The sequence below is a fragment of the Corvus brachyrhynchos genome, unplaced genomic scaffold (assembly GCF_000691975.1).
Source record: "Corvus brachyrhynchos isolate BGI_N302 unplaced genomic scaffold, ASM69197v1 scaffold1, whole genome shotgun sequence".
In the NCBI taxonomy this organism is placed as follows: domain Eukaryota; kingdom Metazoa; phylum Chordata; class Aves; order Passeriformes; family Corvidae; genus Corvus; species Corvus brachyrhynchos.
Window position 1 is genome coordinate 9,713,730 of NW_008237222.1, and position 8,711 is coordinate 9,722,440.

Genomic DNA, 8,711 nt, shown 5'->3' on the forward strand with positions numbered 1-8,711 from the left:
TATGAACAGGCACTTACGAATCTGCTTCTTTTCTCTGCTAACAACAGAGATTTTTTCATTTCAATTTATATTAAAAAGCAGAGAGCTTTAGTTCAAATGCCTGCTAATTCTTTCTTTGAAACAAAAGTAAAGGAGTACATAAAGAAATTAGAAATGGGCATTTAGTCTATAAATTAGAGAACACACAACAAGCAAAGGGCTGCCCATAAAATTACTTTGGTAGCCCCAGTGAAAGGAAGAGAAGAACAGCTTTCACAATTGGTTCTTGAATCATCTTGTTACATGGATATAGAATATTTCTCTGAACAGCCAGGAAATGTATGAACCAAGAGTCTTCAGATAAAGTTGAAATGAAATATGTGAGAATAGCAATAAAAAAATAAAAGCAGAGAACATACAGCATGCTGGATACCAGACTTGGTTTGGGAAATCAAACTCTTCCAGGAGAAGAGTTCTGATTAATCAGCTGTGCTGACATCAATACATGCCATTTTCACAGAGAGCAAAAAACTGTGAACAGCAAAAAAGGAGCATAAAGTTAAAACAAAAATGAACCTCTGTGAAGGGAATGCATCAAGTATAAAGATTATGTGGCATGGCTCTGTGAAATGCATGCAGGCAAAAAATCTGCGTCAAAGACCCAATACTTCTAATCAACTTCCTGGTGTTCAAAAGAAATTCTAGCATACCTAAGAAATGATGATAAAATGTAAATACAACTCATATCTACACAAAATTTTTGAACTAAATAATGAACACAAGATGCAAGCAAATTTAATGTTGGGACAAAGTCTGCACAGGCATACCAGATAGTCAGTACACAGCATGATATAAATACAGATGGAAGAGAAATCTGCAGTTAAGTTTGTCTAACACTTCCTATTGTAAGATCCTGGTTTGAAATGCTTATAAGCTTGGCCAATGTTTAATTGTTCTGTCTAAATTCTTTCAGAGTATGATTTTTTTAAACCTTTAGTAAAAATGGAGCTGGCGCCTACTAAAACGTGACTAAGCAAAAACATTCCAGTTTGACAAAGTCAATTAATTCTTAATAACTCTTAGAATTATGAATTTAGAATTATTGATTCCTCAGTACAAGACAGACGTGGATCTCCTAGAGCGGGTCCAGCTCAAGGGCAACAAAGGTGATTAAGGGACTGGAGTGTCTCTCTTATGAGGAAAGGGCTGAGGTAGCTGGGCCTGGGAAAAGACAGCTGAGAGGGGGCCTCATCAATGTCTACATGTATCGGAATGGAGGCAGCAAGAGGATGCAGCCAGGCTCTTCTCGGTGGTGCTGAGCAATAGGACAAGAGGCAACTGGCAGAAACTGATGCCCAGGAAGTTCCACCTGAACATGAGGAAGAATTCTTTACTGTGCAGTGACCGTGCATTGGAACAGATTGTCCAGAGAAGCTGTGGAGTCTCTCTCACTGGAGATACCAGAGAACCATCTGGATGCAGCTCTCTGCAATGTGCTCTAGGATGACCCTGCTTGAGCAGGGAGGTTGGACAAGATGACCCATTGTGGTCCCTTCCAACCCAACCCATTCTATGATTCTGTGACTCAGGATTTTTACCAGCCAGTAGTATCTCCAGCTGAATTAGAGGCCAAAGCTTCCATCATAACACATAGGAGATTTTGAGTGCACCTGCACTATTAATTTGAATTACTGCCTGTTTTGTTCCAAGGTCCTCTTCATTACCATTCACTCTGTGCACGTTTGATTATTCCTGGAATACTCTCTGAATCGAAATAACAAGGCTTCCTCTGAGAAAAATTCTAGAAGCCATTCAGTGACTAGATAGCTCTAGGAAATCATTTGAGTACAAAATCTCTCTAGACTTGGTCCAATCCTCCAACATCATCTTTGCAAGCCTTTTGCCTGGCATGACCCCATAACATGTCTCTCTGATAACATGGTAGAGTAGCAGATAAGTAGTGTGCCGCAAGCATTTCTCCTTTTATCTTGGGCAAACAAAAAAGCGTTTTGTTATTAAAGAACCTTTCAAAATTGTTCAGATGTCTCATATGCAAAGATAGACTTTAAAAGGCCAAGAGGGAATCAGTCTGGCAGAGGCCTCTAGACTATCACAGCTTTCGAAGATAGGGAACCCTGACTGCAGGCATCACCCTGACTACCAAAACAGATCTGTTAAGGCTGCATGATGCTGAGGGGTTCCGGTGTAGACCCAGGCAACGATATTTAAACCCAAATTTTATCCTTCTTAAAGTACACAGTAAGAACTGGCCGGATCCCAGGATGTGAGCACAGCAGAGAAGCGATATCTGTGCGGCGCACGCAGAGAGGCTGTGGAAGGCCTGCAGAACTCTGTAAGATCCCCGCAGAGCCTGCTCGGTGCAGCGGCAGGCAGCCTGCCCTAGGGGGAGCAAGCCAAAAGCTCCGCTGGTGGAAGCCATTCCTCGCATTCTGACAAGGAGGCACGTACTGCTCCTGAAAATCAGAAATCCAGCGTATGCACCATCTCAGAAGACAGACACTTCTGACCATACGCAGACACGGACCCTCATGAGTCCACAAACTCATGGTACTTGCAGGGTTAAGTCCTGAGTATGCCTTCTGAGTATGTCTTTCAACTCTTCCCACACTGAGATAAAAATACACAGCTATATTAGCTATGACAAATCCTAAAAAGGCAGGAAAAAAGTATGAAGTGTTGAAGGAGAAAACCTTGTATGGCATCAATAGGAGGTACAATTAATTGGATCTCTTCATTCATTCTATAAATACCAACTTAAATATGATAAAAAATGAAAATGTAGGAGTTTTAGCTGCAGTCACCTTTATGTTACTAGTCTCACTCATCTGATACAAAATTAATCTTTCCTTTGATATCGTGTGGGAAGAAGGAATGCTAGTACATGTATGGGAGCATTTTACTTACTGCAGCAATAACCTGGAATGAACAAGACTGCTAAAAATTGCACCAAAACACACCATAAAATTCTCAATTTGGACATGAAAAAGATATGAACTATCAAAAATAAATATGTCTGTCCTACCTCCTAAATGCTAGACATGGACAATAAATTTTAAACAGATTATTATATCATATTTTCAAGTAACTCTTAACTCAATATAAAGACAAAAAATAAACCCACAAAAATAGTGGAAATATGAAAGCAGACATCCTAATTTATATATGTCACAGACATATATAAAAACTTCTTTGAGGGTTTTTTCCTGAAAAGATTCAACTACATGACACACAGCAAAGTCTTGCTTTTAACATCTTTTTATTTGCTTCACTGAGGCAGAAGAACATCAAGCGATTTGTACAAAGTGTTTTAATGTTACTATTTTTGTAATTCCCATCTCTCTGGAATTTGGATATCAGCACACAAATGCAGGCACTTCTCATAGGAATTGGCATTCTGGATAAGACAAATGGTTCATCCGGCTTAATAGCCTGTCTGTTACTTTGATCATCATCCGAATTCCCCCATATAGGTCATTTTAATACTTAATAACCACTGTGGTAACTGTGGCCACATGCAGATAAAAATGCTTTAACTATCATTAAGTATTACTAGATTTTTTGTGATATATTATTTGTCCAGAATATTTCTGAATCTCTGTATAGTTGCCTGTCATGGTTTAATCCCAGTAGGCAGCTCAGCATCACACAGCTGCTTGCTCACTTACCCCCAGTGGTGAATCAAAAGGGTAAAAGTGGGAAACTTTATAGGTTGAGAAAAAGACAGTTTAATAATAATTAAATACACAAAGAAGAAGAGAAGATTAAAAAAATCCCAAAACAATTGCTCACCACCAGCCAACTGATGCCCAGCCAGTCCCCAAGTAGTGCCAGTCCCAGCCAACCTCTGCACACCTCCATCCAGTTTTACTGCTGAGCAAGACATCATACAGTATGGAATATCCCATGGGTCAGCTGGGGTCACTGTCCCAGTTGTGTCCCCTCCTAGCCTCTTGTGTACTCCCAGCCTCCTCACTGGTGGACTGGTGTGAGGAGGAGAAAAGTCCTTGAGGTTGTGTAATCACTGCTCAGCATTAATAGAAACATCCTTACATTATTAGTACTGTTTCCATCACAAATCCAAAGCACATCTCGGCCCATAGAAGCTACTATGAAGAAATGTAGCTTTATCCCAGTTAAAACCAGTACAATGCCTTAATAACATTCTGCACGAGTCTTCCATTCTCATTATTTATGTTTTTCATGTTCATTTTAAAATTAAGTTGGCCCAAACAGAAATCCAGAATCCACACGTTAATTAATATGGACAATGGCTACTGACAACATCTAACGCCAGGCGTGTTACCAGCCATATGTGACAACATTTCCAAGTGATCCAGCAGCTCTGTTTAAATTCTGGCCTGGGCACCTAAACCTGGCCCACTTTGTCAGAGCTGTATTTGTATCCAGCCATGTCTCCTTCAAACATGATTTATTAATTTAACTTCTTAGGTGGACCTCAGGCTTACATTGCAGGTTCACTATTCTCTCTGGCCCTGGTCTCCTGGATGAACCTTAACCCTATAAGTAGTCTTCTGTCCAGCCTTGCCTCCTTGGCTCTAATCTGTGTCATAGGAAGTCTTGTCCCCACTCTGGTCTTTGGCCCTTTCTCCTGTCACTTCTCAGGGGATTTTTTGGGTGGATCCCTGAATTCTTGCTTTGGCTTGTGTCAGACTGGTACTATCACCATCCTGACCCCACTGGGTCAATGCCCTGGTAAGAGAGGCCTGCCTTTGCTGCAGCCATGCTCTGCTCCCAGCTCTTTCTCTCTCATGGAGCATCTCCTGCTGCTCCCTGATACAAGACAAGCAAGCTGACTTCTGGTTTGGCCAATAAGCCTCTGGGAGCTTACTGAAAAGAGTGTTAACAGGAGTTTCACTATTTACCTGAAGGAAAGAGAGTCCTGAATTTTTTTTAAAAGGGAAAAATCTCCTAGCAAGCATTTCCTATAATGCCATAATTGCTTAAATAACTGAAAATATTATTCACTACATTCAAAGGAAGCCTTATCAATTTTTTTTTAAACTCAGAGGCAAGGAAGAGAGTGAAAAGGATTTAGAGCAGACAAAACTTAAAGAAATCTGTATTTCAATGTAATAGTTCCACAGTCACTGAAAATTCTTAAAGCTAAGATTCAGATAGCATAATTAATCATACATGAACACTTTTTCATTTTTTACTAGTCCAAATTTTACAAAAATACAGAGTAATATTAAAGATAGAAGGCATCCAATACTGACTATTACACATACATATGATTAATTATGATTCTGAATGTGCATCTCTGGTTCAGTGTTAAGTGATGCCAATAATTGCCATTTGTAACTATGTGGTCACACATCGGGCTAAAATATCATGTTGTTTACATGCATGAAGTTCCAAGTTTGACCTGTTACTAATTACCTCAAAAGAGTCTGACTTTTTTACAGCTGTGAATAAATTGTTTTGCAACTTTTACAACGCTGCACATTGTGACAGCAGGGTATCCAACACTAATAGATTTTAAAATAATTGAGGAGAATTAAAGCCTTACAATTTAGATTGAGAACAGCACAAGAATTATTTAATGTGATTCAGGGTAAGCAGAATGAATCCACACTTGTAGACAAAGTTCCCGAAAGATGTTCAAGCTCTTTTGTGAAGTTGAGTATACTGGTTTTGCAGCTTTTGATGTTAGATTGCAAAGAAGCAGAATCTATTGCAGGTGCTGATTACATAGTTTGTTCCCTCAGTTCCTTCATACATAATCTGGCAGTTTCACTGTTCTTGCCAGGAAAGTTACCTGAAGTAGTATTTTGGCCTGTACAAGCACGAGAAACAATCTGTTTCTATTTCAACCCATTTATTCTAGCCTCTTTACTGCCATTGGTGCTTCAGGTTTCATTTCTCTCTTTACAGCTGACACAATGCGCCAGACAACAAAAATCGGCATCAGTCAATGAAGAGATGTTTTGAGAAACAGCCTGACAATGTTTGACAATTATGTATAATGGTGACAGTTCACTGGCTGCTAAAACCTTGTCCACAAGTTGCATAGTTTCAGCTGAGCCAAATTAACAGCTTCCTGGCAAAAGGTCTCATTGTCTCCTGTTGCCACTGCTCAGTTAGTTTTCTGCCATTTTAACAAGCTGAACTGGCATACCACCCAATTAAACCAGAGAGAGTGCATGGGAAGCAATAAAGTCATATAACTGGGGATGGAAGATGTTATCCCTATCACAGTGACAGTTATCTGTTCAGTAAACTCAGGCCAGAGCATGACTGCTCAACCACTGTAAAGGGATTAAAAAACAAGCAACAAAAACAAATTAAAAGCAATCAAACAGAAGAGAATATCCAATACAGCTGGAAAGAACTAACTGTGTAAATACTCCCCTTTCACACAGGACACTTGGCCCAGTTTCAAGCTATTAAATATTATCCAGGTGTTTTACACAATACTTGACATTATTTGGTGATTTAACTCTTGCAAATTTAGAGAACTTGATCAGTACAGTAAAAAATGCAAATTGCAGACTACACTACATACATTAGTTTTTGACATTTTAATTATAGAGATAACCTAATCAGTGTGAATGTTCTAGTTTTTGAAAACACCTAGTTTGCATAAAATGTTCAGAAGTTAATGCAAATATTAATATAGTCATACTCATGCTCAAATTACATCACCTTATTTACATAGTTATTCCTACTCTGTAGCAGAATAATTAGGCCCAAAGTGACATACTGTTGTAGTAAAAGTAAGATTTCATCATGTAAGTCACTTATCTTAGTCTCATGTTTTATGAGGACACTAGAGCATACAGATGGAACTATTTTTCTTGTAAACCTCCTCCACCCACTGATTATTTCATATAATAGAGCAGGCCCTGAAAAACACAATTGCTTTCTGTTACTGGTGAATTAGACTCTGCAGAAAAGTGAGGTGAGGGGGAGTCAAGTTTTCACAAGGGTTTCTACATCTGTGGTCACAAAGAAAACCTCATAAATGTTAACTGAGTCAGTGCCATCTTTTAAACCTGTATCCAGTTCAACATATTGATTCAAGGTTTCCCAACTAACTGCAAAATAAGGACAGAATTTTTGCTGCTCCTATTCAGAAGTACTTGGGTAAGAACGAAACTGACAGAATTTTTCCATTATTTGGAAAAACTATGAGCACTAGCAGCACAAAAGAGGCCAAGAGCCAATGAGAAACTCATTAAGCGGCTTAAACTGATCTAAATCTAGGCTGCTGAGGTCACATCCCGCCCCCGCCACATATTTCCACCCCCTTCCTTCAGCCAATGCTAGTGTTTACAGAAGCAGGTGGTGGTGTGCCAGTTCAAGGCAAAAAAACCCCAAAACAACAAACTCCAAACCAAAATCAAACCAATAAATCACTTTGGGAGGACAGTTTTCAACCTGATAAATTCTACAAACAGGTTTAAGCTTCACAGTACCAGCATCAGTGCAGGGGAGGGAGACAGGAGCACAATAGCTGGGAATTAAGAGTGCTTTAAGCTTCTACAAAACCGAAACTTAACAAAGAAGTGGAAGCTCTTGAGTTTATCCTTAGCTATACAAACCCTTTCACATACTGATCGAACTCCGGACTACACATGGAGGTAGATTTCTTTCCTTTGCTGTCTCTTAGTATGTCCAAAATCCATGTTATTCATTTATTAGTAGCAACTCATTCATGATCAGCTCTCAGCAGAAGCACAATAGTGGTAACTGCACCTCAAGCTCTCAAACCAGAGAAGATGAGAGAAAGGATAAGAGACAGACATAATTTGTTTCCTAGCACTTAAGAAATAGGAAGGGAAGGGGGCTGAAGTAAGAGGAATAGCTCTCCACAGTCAGTAAATTTCTTTGCAGTGCCTGGAAAAGGGAAAGTTTCTTTGTCCTTTTCACCACAGCAAAAGTAGTGTTCAAATATAATGGATACAAGCATCTAACATTAGATAGTATCCCATCAGACACAAATGTTTATTAGAATCCCATTTCATAAAAACGAGAGCATACCTGCTTGCTCATGCTAGATTTGATACTCACAGGCTAGGTAAGGAATGAGGTAAATTTCACTTTTATGCTGTATTTATTAAGTTGTAATTTTTCTATCCTTTAGCAGTACAACACAATTAGAATTTAACAAGTATGTCCAATCTAAATTTAAACTCCTTTATGTCTTGATGCTATTATGAGTGCTAATGTCCGCTGCACTTTTTCCTCAGCTAACAGTAATTTGTGGCTTAATCTGACCATATGAGAAATTCAGTTCGTAAATTTTCCAGATGGAGTATTTGCACATTTCTTCTTTTGTCTAAAATTGTCCTAATTTTTGCATTCTGGTTTTGGGAGATTAAAAAGCAATTTGTTTGGAAAATATTATCTCTGGTACTGGTGGGCATAATGAAAACGCACACAACTGCACTCAGGCTTTTAAAGGCAACCAAGATATCGTTACAAAACCAGGCTGCAACTTCGCAAAGCTCACCTTCCTCATCCACATACTGCAAGCGCATATTGAAGACCTCAAAATGATGATGGACACACTGGATTTCTACGAGAGGGCCAGCGAACTTCAGGCATGCCCTACATTGCTTTATCTCTTTTTTTTTTTTTTTTTTTTCTTTCCCTTAAGGTTTCCGCTCCCCAATGACGGGCGCCCGGACGCCCACGGCCGGAGCCCGCGCCCCTCGCTTAAGAGCGGCTGGGGGGGGGGGGACAGG

The 8,711-nt window shown here is 39.5% G+C and overlaps 1 long non-coding RNA gene across 3 annotated transcripts in view; it reads right to left on the minus strand.

Moving 5' to 3' along the window:
- The window catches only part of LOC108445414, a 74,634-nt gene extending 65,929 nt beyond the window's left edge, over window positions 1-8,705 (minus strand). For all 3 annotated transcript variants that reach the window (XR_001860269.1, XR_001860267.1, XR_001860268.1), the window contains exon 1: window positions 8,477-8,705. This is a non-coding gene — a long non-coding RNA (uncharacterized LOC108445414). The remainder of the gene's footprint in view (window positions 1-8,476) is intronic.
- Between the last annotated feature and the right edge of the window lie 6 nt (window positions 8,706-8,711).